The sequence below is a fragment of the Hyla sarda genome, chromosome 2, assembly GCF_029499605.1.
Source record: "Hyla sarda isolate aHylSar1 chromosome 2, aHylSar1.hap1, whole genome shotgun sequence".
Lineage (NCBI taxonomy): Eukaryota > Metazoa > Chordata > Amphibia > Anura > Hylidae > Hyla > Hyla sarda.
This window is the reverse complement of record NC_079190.1, coordinates 221813715-221828233: the sequence shown is the minus strand read 5'-3', so window position 1 is coordinate 221828233 and position 14519 is coordinate 221813715. Positions and strand designations below refer to the sequence as shown.

The 14519-nt window shown below is 44.2% G+C and overlaps 2 protein-coding genes across 9 annotated transcripts in view; one reads left to right on the top strand and one right to left on the bottom strand.

The window, feature by feature from the left end:
* The window catches only part of TAF1D (TATA-box binding protein associated factor, RNA polymerase I subunit D), a 36891-nt gene extending 22712 nt beyond the window's left edge, over positions 1–14179 (bottom strand). Inside the window, exons 1-2 of one of the 4 annotated variants that reach the window (XM_056556460.1) lie at positions 13877–13932; positions 13478–13655 (exon numbers count right to left, since the gene is read on the bottom strand). The gene's annotated coding sequence lies outside the window, so the exon portion shown is untranslated. Of the gene's footprint in view, positions 1–13477; positions 13667–13876; positions 13933–13955 lie in introns of those variants that run through there. The other 3 variants (XM_056556459.1, XM_056556458.1, XM_056556461.1) reach the window with 3 other exon arrangements.
* The window catches only part of C2H11orf54 (chromosome 2 C11orf54 homolog), a 101330-nt gene that overhangs the window by 50862 nt on the left and 35949 nt on the right, over positions 1–14519 (top strand). For 2 of the 5 annotated variants that reach the window (XM_056556457.1, XM_056556453.1), the window contains exon 1: positions 14164–14299. The exons of 1 other annotated variant lie outside the window; for it this stretch is intronic. The gene's annotated coding sequence lies outside the window, so the exon portion shown is untranslated. Of the gene's footprint in view, positions 1–13919; positions 14031–14163; positions 14300–14519 lie in introns of those variants that run through there. 2 more of the 5 variants (XM_056556455.1, XM_056556454.1) reach the window with 2 other exon arrangements.

Here is a 14519-nt window from a genome sequence, read left to right as displayed (position 1 = left end):
AAAAAAAATTGTGACTTGGTCCATGATACTTCTTCTTTAAGGGAGCGGGCCGTGATGTCACGAGGGGTGGAGCCATGACGTCACGCTGCTCCGTCCCCTGTATCACCCATCATTACGCACAGAGCGAACTCTGTAGTAATGAAAGCGCGGTGCCACCGCGGCGATCTCCGGGGTCCCCAGTAGCGGGACCCCGGCAATCTGACATCTTATCCCCTATCCTTTGGATAGAGGATAAGATGTCTAGGGGCAGAGTACCCCTTTAAACTTGACTATGGGATTCTACTAGGGAAATCATGTTTCATAATAAATGCCCCTTCCTGGATCCTCCCACTGCCCTATCTTCAGCAGCAGATCAGCACACAAACTGTTCAGTACAGTAGACTTCCCAGCCAGTAGTCCTGTGGTAATGACATGTATGTTGCCTTTCTTTCCTTCAAGGAATGTATAAAATACATTCACATATTAATACAGAGGAGTTGGGGAGTCGGAAGCACAGAAAACTCCGGAGTCTGAACATTTATCTACCGACTCCACAGCCCTGCTAAAAACGGAGCAAAATCTACTTGTCCCTCACGACGATCCACTTGTCTGGGCCAATTTTCGCTTTTACACTCATTTTTTCCTCCTCGCCCTATAATAGCCATAACTAACTACTATAAATCATACCTTTTTATTATTCAATAACATTCTCAGAACAAAAAAACAAAAACAAAAATCGGTGAAGTGAAATAGTAAAAGATAATTTAGCAAATTTTGTGTTTTTCTTTTCTACGCCATTTACCTTGTGGTTGAGATAACATGTTATCTTGATACTTTAGGCCAGCCTGATTACAGCAATACCAGATTTGTATAGTTTCCTTCATGTTTTACTAATTAAAAAAAAAATTCGGAACTTTTTCGACATTTAATTGCCATTTTTGACCCCTGCACCTTTTTTTTTTTTTTTCCTCCGCATACCAGAGGGCTAATTTTTAAAAATTGTAATTCTGTGGTTTGGTATTTTATTTACATTTATTGTATGGGCTATATGCTATATTTTAATAGTTCATACAATTACGCACGCAGCGATACTAAATATGTCTATTTTTATTATGTTTACATGTTTTTACATTGCCCCATTTTAAGATGGAAGGGGTTAATGTTTTTCTTGTAAACTTTCATTAAAAACTTTTTTACACTTTATTAGACTTTTAGGAGGAATCATTAATCAATCATCATCATTATCATCATCATTATTCCTTATACAGATCAACAGAGTTCTATTGAACTCCATTGATCTGTGTGCTCTGCCCTCCATTGATGGAGCCTGACTGGACTAGGCTCTATCAATGACAGAGCCACAGACACCAGGGAAGCAGAGGTAAGCCCTCCGGCTACCTCTATAGTTGATCCCCCCCCCCCCCCCCCGGCAATAGCGCTGCGAGGGGGTGGCAATCCACCCCACTAGCCCACCAGGGAGAATTCACATTTCCCTTTAGTCGCCGCTGTCAGCATGGACAGTAGCAATCTAAAGGGTTAATAGCCAGCCGCGGCTACTGAGAATAGCTGGTGGCTGCAGAGTATGGAGCAGGCACAAGTCCGGAGCCCACTCCACACAGACTGCTGAGCGCCACCGCGCGTGTAAGGTACGGCCCTGTTTGCTTTAAGCCAAAAATTCACCTGCACGGCGCCCGGAACTGCATATCCCGGGCGTCGGGCGATAGGAATTCCACATCCCTGGAGAGACATAAAAAAAAAATCCATAACATCCTATTGTCTGATTTTTAAAGAATTTGCAAATTATGGTGGAAAATAAGTAAGTATTTTGTCAAAAACAAAAGTTCATCTCAGTACTTTGTTATATACCCTGTCCTGTTGACCTCTTTGACGTTTGACCTCTGTCATGTTGGCAATGACAGAGGTCAAACGTTTTCTGTAAGTCTTCGCAAGGTTTTCACACACTGTTGCTGGTATTTTGGCCAATTCCTCCATGCAGATCTCTTCTAGAGCAGTGATGTTTTGGGGCTGTTGCTGGGCAACATGGACTTTCAACTCCCTCCAAAAGTTTTTCATGGGGTCGAGATCTGGAAACTGGCTAGGACACTCCAGGACCTTGAAATGCTTCTTACGAAGCCACTCCTTCATTGCCCAAGAGGCGTGTTTGGGACCATTGTCATGCTGAAAGACCCAGCCACGTTTCATCTGCAATGCCCTTGGTGATGGAAGGAGGTTTTCACTCAAAATCTCACGATACATGGCCCCATTCTTTCATTCCTTTACACGGATCAGTCGTCCTGGTCCCTTGGCAGAAAAACAGCCCCATACCATGATGTTTCCACCCCTATGCTTCACATTAGGTATGGTGTTCTTTGCATGCAACTCAGCATTCTTTCTCCTCCAAACACGACGAGTTGAGTTGTTACCAAAAAGTTCTGCTTTGGTTTCATCTGACCATATGACATTTCCCCAATCCTCTTCTGGATCATCCAAATGCTCTCTAGCAAACTTAAGACGGGCCCGGACATGTACTGGCTTAAGCAGGGGGACATGTCTGGCATTGCATGATTTGAGTCCCTGAAGGCGTAGTGTGTTTCTGATGATAGCCTTTATTACTTTGGTCCCAGCTCTCGGCAGGTCATTCACTAGGTCCCCCTTGTGGTTCTGGGATTTGTGCTCACCGTTCTTGTGATCATTTTCATCATTTTGACACCACGGGGTGAGCTCTTGTGTGGAGCCCCAGATCAATGGAGATTATCAGTGGTCTTGTATGTCTTCCATTTTCTAATAATTGCTCCCACAGTTGATTTCTTCAACCCAAGCTGCTTGCCTATTGCAGATTCAGTCTTCCCAGCCTGGTGCAGGTCTACAATTTTGTTTCTGGTGTCCTTCGACAGCTCTTTGGTCTTGGCAATAGTGGAGTTTGGAGTGTGACTTTTTAAGGTTGTGGACAGGTGTCTTTTATAATGATAAGTTCAAACAGGTGCCATTAAAACAGGTAACAAGTGGAGGAAAGAGGAGACTCTTAAAGTAGTAAGTAGAGCCAGAAAGATAGAATTATTTACTTACCGATAATTTGGTTTTCTTGAGTCCACGATGACAGTCCCATAGGACCTAATAGGAACAGGAAACCGAGGTTAAAAACCCCTCCCCCAGAACCTTCCCTAGTGTTTTACAAATTAATACAGGACACCAGGAAAAAGTAACACCAAGAGAAAAGAAAAAAAAAAAAAAAAAAAACACCAAAAGGGAGAGTTATAATGGGGCTGTCATGGTGGACTCAAGAAAACCGAATTATCGGTAAGTAAATAATTCTATCTTTACACTTCATCCACCATGACAGCCCACATGAGAAATACCAAATAAACATTGTTGGGGGGGGGGGGGCGGCAACGGCCAGCAGAACTTTTCTGCCAAAGGCCAAATAATGAGAATCAGGCAAATAAAGTCTATAGCGTCTGAAAAAGGTATTAGGATTGGACCAAATAGCTTTACAAATTTGGTCTATAGAGGCGGATCTTTCTGCCCAAAAGGTTGACACTGATCTGGTTGAGTGGGCTTTAAGACCAACAGGGACTTGCTCGCCTCTACATTTATAGGCTTCAGCAATAGCACATCTAACCCAACGGGCTGTAGAACTTTTAGATTAGTTTTTATCCTTGTTAGGACCTTGGAACTGTAAGAGTAAATTTGAATCTTTTCTCCAAGAATTAGTGACCTCTACATAGTGAAGAAGGCACCTTTTAACATCTACCAAGTAAATTTTTTCTTCCTGAGGATTTTTTTTGGGTTGTTACAAAAAGATGGAAGGATGATTTCTTGAGATCTATGAAAATCTATCACTACTTTCAGGAGGAAAGAGTTACCCTATCATCAGAAATAGACAAGTATGGTTCATTTATTGACAGGGCTTGAATTTCTCCAATTCTCCGTGCACATGTTATTGCAATGAGAACGGCCATCTTGACAGTGATGAATTTTAATGAACATTGATGTAGAGGTTCAAAGGGTTGAGTAATAAGGGCTGAGAGCACCCAGTTGACCCAGATTGGGATTTTAGTTTTTAATCTAGATACTTTAAAAAAAACAAAAAAAAACGTTTTATCCACCGATGGTCTGCTATTTGATGATCAAAGTAAGCCCCCAGGGCTGCAACCTTAACTTTCAAAGTGCTAAGAGATAGTAGACCCTTCTCGAATCCTTCTTGCAAAAAGTCCAAGATCTGTGGATAATTAGGTTTAGAGGGATCTGGTTTCACCTCCTTACTCCAGGATAAAAATTTTCTCCCAATTGTTAAGTAAATCTTGGAAGTGGAAGGTTTCCTACTTCAACAGGGAGATGAAGATTCTCTAGACTAGTGGTCTTCAACCTGCGGACCTCCAGATGTTGCAAAACTACAACTCCCAGCATGCCCGGACAGCCAACAGCTGTCTGGGCATGCTGGGAGTTGTAGTTTTGCAACATCTGGAGGTCCACAGGTTGCAGTGGCTGTTTGGGCATGCTGGGAGTTGTAGTTTTGCAACATCTGGGAGGTCAGCAGGTTGGAGACCACTGCTCTAGACCTTGATAGATTACTGGACCCTGGCTCAGCAAGTCCTTCACTAGAAGTAGAGGAAAAAGAGGTTCTATGGCTAAGCTCTGTAGGAGACAGAACCACCCTTTCTTCGGCCAGTATGGGGCTACAAAAATCACCTTTAGGTTGCTGTCTTGAATCTTTGTAAGAGTCCTTGCTATCAATGGGAATGGAGGGAAGTCATATGCCAGAGGAAAATTCCAGTCTTGTGTTAACACATCCACTGCTTGAGGACTGTCCCTTGGATTTAGTGAGAAAAAACGAGTAACCTTTGCATTCCGGTGGGAGGCAAACAGGTCTATACATAGCTGACCGCATTTCAGCACAAGAAGTTGTTAAGGGGACGGATTTAGAGACCGCTCCCTCGGATCCAGAGTTTTCCAACTCAAGAAGTCAGTTAAGTGATTTTTGGAGCCTTTCAGGTGGACCGCCATTATGGAGAAAACATTTCCTTCCGACCAGGCAAGGATACTGGCAGCACTAGCTTGAAAAGCCTTGTGCATCTTAGGAAAGATATCTTAGGAAAGCGACTGTGGTAGAATTGTCTGAACAGATTTTGAGATCCTGATTGAAGAGAAGATTCTTGGCCGCCTGAAGTGTCTCCCACACTGCTCTCAGTTCCGTGTAATTTGAGGAGAACTGTTTTAGAGGAGGAGGTCAGCGACCCTGGAAGTAGGATCCTAGAACATGAGCACCCCAACCTGAGGCACTTGCATCCATAGTTACTAGAACAGGATCTGGGACACAAGGGTACCCCTTCTTTAGGTTTGTCGCATTTAGCCACCAATTTAGGGACTTCACTACACCAGGTGTTAGCGTGAACGTCTTGTCCAGCGTTGGTTGATATCTGTTCCGTACTGAGAGAGTCTGAAGTTGAAACTGTCATGAATGGAACAGAGACAACCTGACTGCAGGAATCGTGGATGTCATTGTGCCCAATACTGACATGGCTTCCCTTACAGATACCAGTTTTGATTTCTGATTTATTTTTGACTGTTATCTTCTCTGGGGGAAGAAAAGTAGATTTCTTCATTGAGTCCAGCAGCATCCCTAGAAAATTTTTCCTGTGGTTTGGATGAAAGTCTGATTTTTCGAGGTTGACAATCCATCCCAGATTCTGAAGGCACTGGATCACCTGATTCAAATGGGACAGAAGAAGTTGTTTTGAATATGCTGTTAACAGAAGGTCGTCCAGGTAAGGAACTAGAATTATATTCTGTAGTCTGAGATGAGCTACCACCTGCACCATTATTTTTGTGAACAGTCTCGGGGCAGATGAGATGCCGAAATTAAGGGCCACAAACTGATAATGGAAAACTTGATCTCCCACCTTGACAGCAAACCGTAGATACTGTTGATGGTCTGGGTGGATTGGTACATGGTAACAGGAGTCTTTTAAATCCAGGGTATCCTAACAGCATTGAGTGATATCATGGGAATCATAGTTTTTATTGATTCCATTTTGAATCTCTTGTATAATATGAATTTGTTGAGGAACTTCAGATTTATTATAGTCCTGAAAGGCCCGTTGGGTTTTGGGACTAGGAAGAGGGATGAGTAATGACCCTGATGTTTTTCTGAAAAGGGAACTTGGGTAATGGCTCCCTACTGAAGCAAATTCTTCACCCCTTCCAACATTCTCTTCTGGAGAAGGGGGGGGGTTTGGCTTGAGACTAGAAACTTTTGAGGCGGTAGGGAGGAAAACTATCTTGTATCCAAATCTTAGAAAATTTATGATCCAGGAATTTGATGTTATAGACTCCCATTGAGGAACAAAATGACTGAGTCTTCCTCCCACCGAACAAGCGTCATTGTTTCTTGGCGCTTTGACTGGGGTTAAGGAGGAAAGCCTTCCCTTTTCCCCCTTTGGGATAAGATCCATCTACCTGACTTTCCTTTACCTCTGTAGCTATTCCCCTAGGGACAAAAAATATTCTTAACAGGTTTTTTTTTATTTTTCTTCCGGAAAAACTTTATCAGCAGCCTTTTCCAGGATATCATCCAGGACAGGCCCAAACACAGATTTACCCATACAAGGAATAGAGCAAAGCTTAGATTTTGAAGCTGAATCTCCTTTCCAAAACTTTAACCATAAAGCCCTTCTAGAAGAACTGGATAAAGCAGTGGATTTTTCGGCCATTCTGACTGAATTGGCTTAGGCGTCCGCCAGAAAACCAGAAGCAAGTTTTAGCATAGGAATAGAAGCTAATAAATCTTCTCCAGGGGTTCTATTCTCAAGATGTTCTTCTAGTTGGGAAAGCCAAATAAAAAAAAAAAAAAGAGCCCATTAGTAGCAGCAATATTAAGATTTAAGATTGCGGTTGAGGCCTGCCAAGTTTTACGTAAGAAAGTCCATTTTGCGATCCATGGGATCTTTCAGCTGAGAAGAATCCTTAAAGGGGAGGGCTATCTTCTTGACTATTTCAGACAGCTGAACATCCACCTTAGGAATGTCACTCCACAGATCTGTATATTTTTCATCAAAAGGCAATCTGTTTTTAATCTCTTTGGAAACTTGTAGAGATGAGCGAACTTACAGTAAATTTGATTAGTCACGAACTTCTCGGCTCGGCAGTTGATGACTTTTCCTGCGTAAATTAGTTCAGCCTTCAGGTGCTCCAGTGGGCTGGAAAAGGTGGATATATTCCTAGGAAAGAGTCTCCTAGGACTGTATCCACCTTTTCCAGCCCACCGGAGCACCGGAAAGCTGAACTAATTTATGCAGGAAAAGTCATCAACTGCTGAGCCGAGAAGTTTGTGACAAATCGAATTTACTGTAAGTTCGCTCATCTCTAGAAACTTGCAATTTCCTTCCAGGATCACGCCATTCATCCAAAATTAAATTTTAATGAATAGTAAACATACATTTTTTAGCAGGTCTCAGACCACCAAACATCTCATCCTGGATAGATCTAGGCTGTTCAACCTCCTTAAAGTCCATGACATCCCTGACAGTCTTAACCCCTTAAGGACTCGGGGTTTTTCCGTTTATGCACTTTCGTTTTTTCCTCCTTACCTTTTAAAAATCATAACCCTTTCAATTTTCCACCTAAAAATCCATATTATGGCTTATTTTTTGCATCGCCAATTCTACTTTGCAGTGACATTAGTCATTTTACCCAAAAATGCACGGCGAAACGGAAAAAAAAAATCATTGTGCGACAAAATCGAAAAAAAACGCCATTTTGTAATTTTGGGGGCTTCCATTTCTACGCAGTGCATATTTCGGTAAAAATTACACCTTATCATTATTCTGTAGGTCCATGCGGTTAAAATGATACCCTACTTATATAGGTTTGATTTTGTCGCACTTCTGGAAAAAATCATAACTACATGCAGGAAAATTTATACGTTTAAAAATGTCATCTTCTGACCTCTATAACTTTTTTATTTTTCCACATACGGGGCGGTAAGAGGACTCATTTTTTGCGCCGTGATCTGAAGATTTTATCGGTATGATTTTTGTTTTGATCGGACTTTTTGATCACTTTTTATTCATTTTTTAATGGTATAAAAAGTGACCAAAATACGCTTTTTTGGACTTTGGAATTTTTTTTGCGCGTACGCCATTGACCGTACGGTTTAATTAATGATATATTTTTATAGCTCGGACATTTACGCACGCGGTGATACCACATATGTTTATTTTTTTTACACTGTTTTATTTTTTTTATGGGAAAAGGGGGGTGATTCAAACTTTTATTAGGGAAGGGGTTAAATGACTTTTATTAACACTTTTTTTTTTAAATTTTTTTTGCAGTGTTATAGGTCCCATAGGGACCTATAACACTGCACACACTGATCTCTCATGCTGATCACTGGCGTGTATTAACACGCCTGTGATCAGCATTATCGGCGCTTGACTGCTCCTGCCTGGATCTCAGGCACGGAGCAGTCATTCACCGATCAGACACCAGGGAGGCAGGTAAGGGCCCTCCCGGTGTCCGATCAGCTGTTCGGGACGCCGCGATTTCACCGCGGCGGTCCCGAACAGCCCGACTGAGCAGCCGGGTCACTTTCAGTTTCACTTTAGAAGCGGCGGTCAGCTTTGACCGCCGCTTCTAAAGGGTTAATACCGCACATCGCCGCGATCGGCGATGTGTGGTATTAGCCGCGGGTCCCGGCCGTTGATTAGCGCCGGGACCGACTTTCTCATTATGTCTCTCATAGTTGAGGTATACCTATGATGAAAATTACAGGCCTCTCTCCCCCACTGTAGATCAGTATACGAAGAGATCAAGAGCGTATATCCTAGAAGTCTGACTGTTCCTACCTTCATCATGGTCTCTGTTTATAATGTATACTAGAGATGGGAAGGCCTGGCATGCCAGGGATGTCTGACTTTATTAAAAAATAACTCTGGTAATGTTTTGCCAATCATAATAATTCTGAAATTTTTGTCACTAGTTGTACTTTATGTACATAGTAATTGTAAGCTGATTTTTATTTTATTTTTTTCAATGCAAAAAATCACGAAATGTAAAAATGTTTTTGCTATTTTAACATTTTGCATATATACTTACTAAGCAAATAGTTTATGAAACTTAGGCTCCTTTCACACTATGAGTATTCATCCGTTATTAAACATCAGTGTAATGTTCTGTGTAAAAACGGATGTATAATAACAAATGAAATAACGGGAGTTAACGGCTGAATAATGTCCATCAAAATAAAGGGCATATTCATCCGTAAAGACCCGTTATGACATCCGTCATGTACAGCTGTTTTACACCTCTGCCTAGAGACGCCCACAGCCGGGACTACTACTACTCCTATCATGGAACAGACTTGTTTCCATGATGGTAGTAGTAATTCCCTGGCAGCGGGAGTCTGCCAGTGGCTGGGTAGGCTACATTAGTGTTTGTACTACTACGCCCATCATGGAACAGACTGTTCCATGATGGGGGTTGTAGTACAAGGGCTGAGGGATTGATCCCACTGGGTCTCACTTCTGAAACCCCATGCGATCAGAAGTTATTAGAGGGTAGCTCCAACCATCCCCTTTTTTTTTCTGTCCCTGCCTATTACCCATCTATCCCTAACCCTCTCCCTGCCTTTAATTTTATTTTTACTATATTAAAAATGCTTTTTTGTCTGTCTGGTAGTGTGCTCACTACCAGGCAGACTTCCCCAGCAGGCGTGATGTCACTGATGCCTGCTGTGGGCCCTTAATTCAACTATACAGGGTGCCTCCAGCTGTTTCACCACTACAACTCCAAGCTTGCCCTGACATCGATTGGCTGTCAGGGCATGCTGGGAGTTGTAGTGAGGAAACAACTGGAGGCCCCCTGTGGTGAAAACAGTCTCAGCCGCAGCTGCCACACATCCCGCTCCCCCAGACCCCGCCGCGCAACACCCCCCACCCTCATCCTGCCCGAAAAAGGCTCCCCCAAACTCTGCAACTCCATCACCCCCAGACCCCGCTGCGCAACACCACCCACCCCCTCCCTCCCTCCGCCTGAAAAGACATTCTGTTCCCCCGAACTCCGCAACTCCGAACTCTGCCGGCGAGTGAGGCCAGGGAGCCTGCGCGCATCCTCTTTGCTCGATGCGCTCGCTCCCTCCTGTCTGATTGACAGGCAGGGAGCGAGCGCAGCCTGACTGAATTCGGACCGATGCCCGGCCGGCATCGGTCCAAATTCATCTGTGACGTCACAGCAGGCTGCATCCGGCCACTAGGAGGGAGACCCCTAGTGGCTGGATTTCAAAATAAAAATAAGGTGTTTTAATAAATAAAAAAAATTTAAGTATATTAGAAATATGTTGTAGAACATCAGTACTACAACATATAAAAAAAAAAAGTTCATGACAGTGCCCATGCTGCGCTCCCCTGCGATGTATCGTGTGCTTTTACTTTCATTTTTAAATCCCCCGCGGGGAGCCCTGAATGGTGAGTACCAAGGAACCATTCAGGGCTCTCTGCAGGGTTTTTAAAATGAACATTGTGAGAGGCAGCGGGAGCCATATGTATATTAAAAGCGCTGTGGGGGGCAAGATATATAGCGCTACAGGGGGGGCAGACATTTAGCCTATATATCTAGCCCCCCACCTACAGCGCATTAATAAAGATATGACCCCCCCCCCCCTGCCGGCGCCCTTATAATGTAAACCCCCCCCCCCCCCAGCACATTTTTCATATTATGCCATATATAGAAGTGCTGGGGGGGCAGACATATAGCGTTATCTGCAATATGTGAAATGCGCTGGCAGGGGGTATATATTTACAAATGCGACAGTGGGGTGTGGGGGGGGGGCGGAGTTTCGGGGGGGCTTTGGGGGTCATATCTTTATTACTGCACTGCGGTCGGCACATTATTAATGCCCCCAGCGGGGTATGTATGTGTGTGTCTGTCTATCTATCTATATAAATAAATGTGCCAGCAGGGGTCATATCTTTATTAATGTGCTGCGGGGGGGGGGGGGGGGGGGCATAAATGCGCTGGGGGGCAAGAAATATAGGCTACATGTCTGCCCCCCCAGCGCTATATTATATAGATCCATACCGCACCCCCACAAGTGACCCCCTTTTAGAAAATTACACCGCCTAAAATATTCACTTGTGTTAGTAGTGCATTTTTGAGGCCTTTTTGTGTAGATGGTATTAACATAAGTCAGCATAAAATATTTAATTTTTTCCCCATATGCATCATTTGTGGGATAAATGTTTTAAATATATCTTGTGAAATGAATCCCAAATATTATTATGCTGTTTGTCTCATGGTGGGTCCAAAAAGGAGGGCAGTGCCATTTGGCTTTCAGGATATCATTATACAAATGATATGCCACACTTCACCTTGCAAAGCATTGTAGCTGTCAGAGCAGTACCGCATCCCCAGTAGTGACGCCATTTTGTAAACTACACCCCCTTAAGTATTCCCCTAGGTTAGTAGTAAGTACGTTCAGCCCTTATTGTGTGGCTGGAATTATTTCAAAGTCAGTGGAAAAAATTAGAACTTTGCTTTTTTTTTTTCCACAAATGCTTTATTTGTGGGACATCATTTTGGTACATCGCTTCTGAAATGGAGGAAATGCACCCCAGAAGGAGAGGAGCCCCCTTTGGCTTTCAGGACATCATTATATGTAGTATAGACCCCACTCCATGCCTGCAAAGGATCAGAGCTGGCAGAACAATACCGCACCCCTACAAGTGACCCCATGTGGACCACAAGATTAGAGATGAGCAAACTTACAGTAAATTCGATTCGTCACAAACTTCTCGGCTCGGCAGTTGATGACTTGTCCTGCATAAATTAGTTCAGCTTGCAGGTGCTCCGGTGGGCTGGAAAAGGTGGATACATTCCTAGGAAAGATTCTCCTAGGACTGTATCCACCTTTTCCAGCCCACCGGAGCACCTGAAAGCTGAACTAATTTATGCAGGAAAAGTCATCAACTGCTGAGCCGAGAAGTTCGTGACGAATCGAATTTACTGTAAGTTCGCTCATCTCTAATCTCTACACAAGATTTATGTCTCAGAAAGAAATAAGTGGTGGCTAGTAGTGACGTACAGCTGTCTGTGACATATATCCATCATTAGGCGTTAAAAAAAATTAAAACAATCATGAAAAAAATGATTTGTTTATTTTGTTGGGGGAGGGGGTGATAGTCCCCATTCATACAGTATGTTAGAGGTGTCTGTTGGAGTGATGCCAATGTATATTGTAGCAGTCTCAATCAGAAATTAATGGGGCTGTTACAGTATAGGTCGGCATCACTTTTTTGACGTGATGCTGAAGGATACCTATAACATACTGCAGAAATGCAGTATGAATGGGGCCTTTGTTAAAAAAAAAACCATCACACTGCGGATGCCCAGCCGGCAGTCACAGGAGCAAGCTCACTGCTGCGGCTGGGTAGCTCAGTGTGTCCGCTCATGACTGCCGGTGGGAAACCAGCTGTTTTGAGTAGAGACACAGAGCTACCCTGCTGGAGCAGGCAGCTCGCAATTGTGACTGCTGGCAGAGCATCTGCAGCATGTAATACACTGCAGAAGCACTCTGCGTGACCCTACACGTGTATTTTTATTTTATTTATTTAGTAAATGTATTTTTGTTTTATTTTTTACACTTTTTTTATGCTTTGGAATACTGAGTATTCCAAAGCATTGTAGTAATATGCTGCTTATCACTTTTACACTGGCAGGTAGCACATCAGGACGTGCCTCTGGCAGACAGTTACAGAGGCAGACCTGGGGTCTTTTTCAGACCCCCGGCTGGCCAGGTAAGCAGCAGCACCCCGTGATCATTGAGGGGTGCTGCTGGAGAGAGACAGAGGGATCACCCTCCCTCTGTCAAACTCCTTACAGCTCGCGTTTGCTTCCAACAATGGCTGTAAGGGTTAAACTGCCAGGACTGAAATTTATTTAGGTCCTGGTAGTGTGGCAGCCCCCCTCCTGCTGGGGTTCACACTCAGCACCCTGCGTTCGCGTTGTGGGGTGCTGCAGGAAATACATAGGGGGCACCGTCTGTCAAACCACTTGCAGTTGCTTCCAACCATGACTGGAAAGGTTAAAATTGCGGGGACCTAAGTTTACTTCGGTTCCGGCAGTGTCACGGCTGTGTGTTACAGCTGAGACCCTTCCGCGACAACCAAGGATGTGTATACGTGTCCTGATGCGGGAACGTGCATCCTCTCTGAATGTGTATTCACGTCCATGGTCTTTAAGATCAGCTGTTGAGTGCTACGCGGACGGGCTTGTCATCACGGGGGGGGGGGGGTGCAGAGGCGCTGGTGTCTGATTGAAAGACAGGGAGCTGCGCTGTGCTTTTCAGTGTCCCGGCCGCACTGAGAGTTCGGACTCATGCCAGGCCGGCATGAGTCCGAACTCAATGAGCTGGCACATGTAGGGAGACCCCCTAGTGGTCAGTTTTTAAAAGTGAAAACCAAAAAACATATAAAGATACATCACCTCCCAGGGATCATAAACTTACCCCCTATCCACAGATAGGACAATGTAGCACAAAGTAAACGCGCCCCTTTTATGCCACAGATAGAGAAAGATCTGCCAAGTGTAGTCTACCAGCAGGGTGGTGCACCGCCATATTTCCACGTGGATGTTCACCAGTACATGGGGGACATGCTGGGCTTTTAACCTTTAGCTAACCTCACCTGATGATACATAACTGATACATATACAAAAGGAGAACACACAACAGGAGACTGTGCGGGAGATTTATCAAAACCTGTACAGAGGAAAAATTGCTTCTTTCATTTTTGAAAAGGCTTCTGAAAAAAGAAAGAAGCGATCTGATTGGTTGCTATGGGCAACTTTCCCTCTGGACATGTCTAGATAAATCTCCCGCACTATCTACCACAGGTCTACTATATACCGCTGCGCTATAGACCGCACCAAACCCCTATCCGATATCCAGCACAAGCCCCGCAGTCCGTATTACGAACAGACATTACCCGCCAGTCCTGACATGTGCTTCTAGGTCCCGTATAGGAGACAGTTTCTCGGTTATCATCTGTTAGAAGGCTCCGGTAATATGGAGTCTCTTACCACTACTGCGTGCTTGAAGAGGTCACATGACTGCATAGGTGGGCGGGGCTCAGACGTGAGTTACAGGATGACCAGAAACTGATACGGGATTTGTTTATGTCGGTCACATGACTTTGTATGGGCGGGGCTCAGAGTGTGCCGCAGGAACAACCTGGACTTGCTGGTGTCGGTCACATGACCGTGTGTGGGCGGGGCTCGTAAGCGTTCCTTGGTGCGCCCGTGATCTGGTGCGGGACCTCCCATAGAGAGGGTCAGTATTTAGCATTGTGCTATAATGTGTGTCCTGAGCGATACACCCGTGTCACGTGACGGACAATAGGTTTTCTGTCATACTATGGCTGTTATAGTCACCACTCTTTCAGGAAGTTGTTTTCCAACCAGGGCTCCTCCAGCTGCTGCAAAACTACAACTCCCAGCATGCCTTTGGCTGTCCGAGCAAGCTGAAAGTTGTAGTTTTGCAGCAGCTGGAG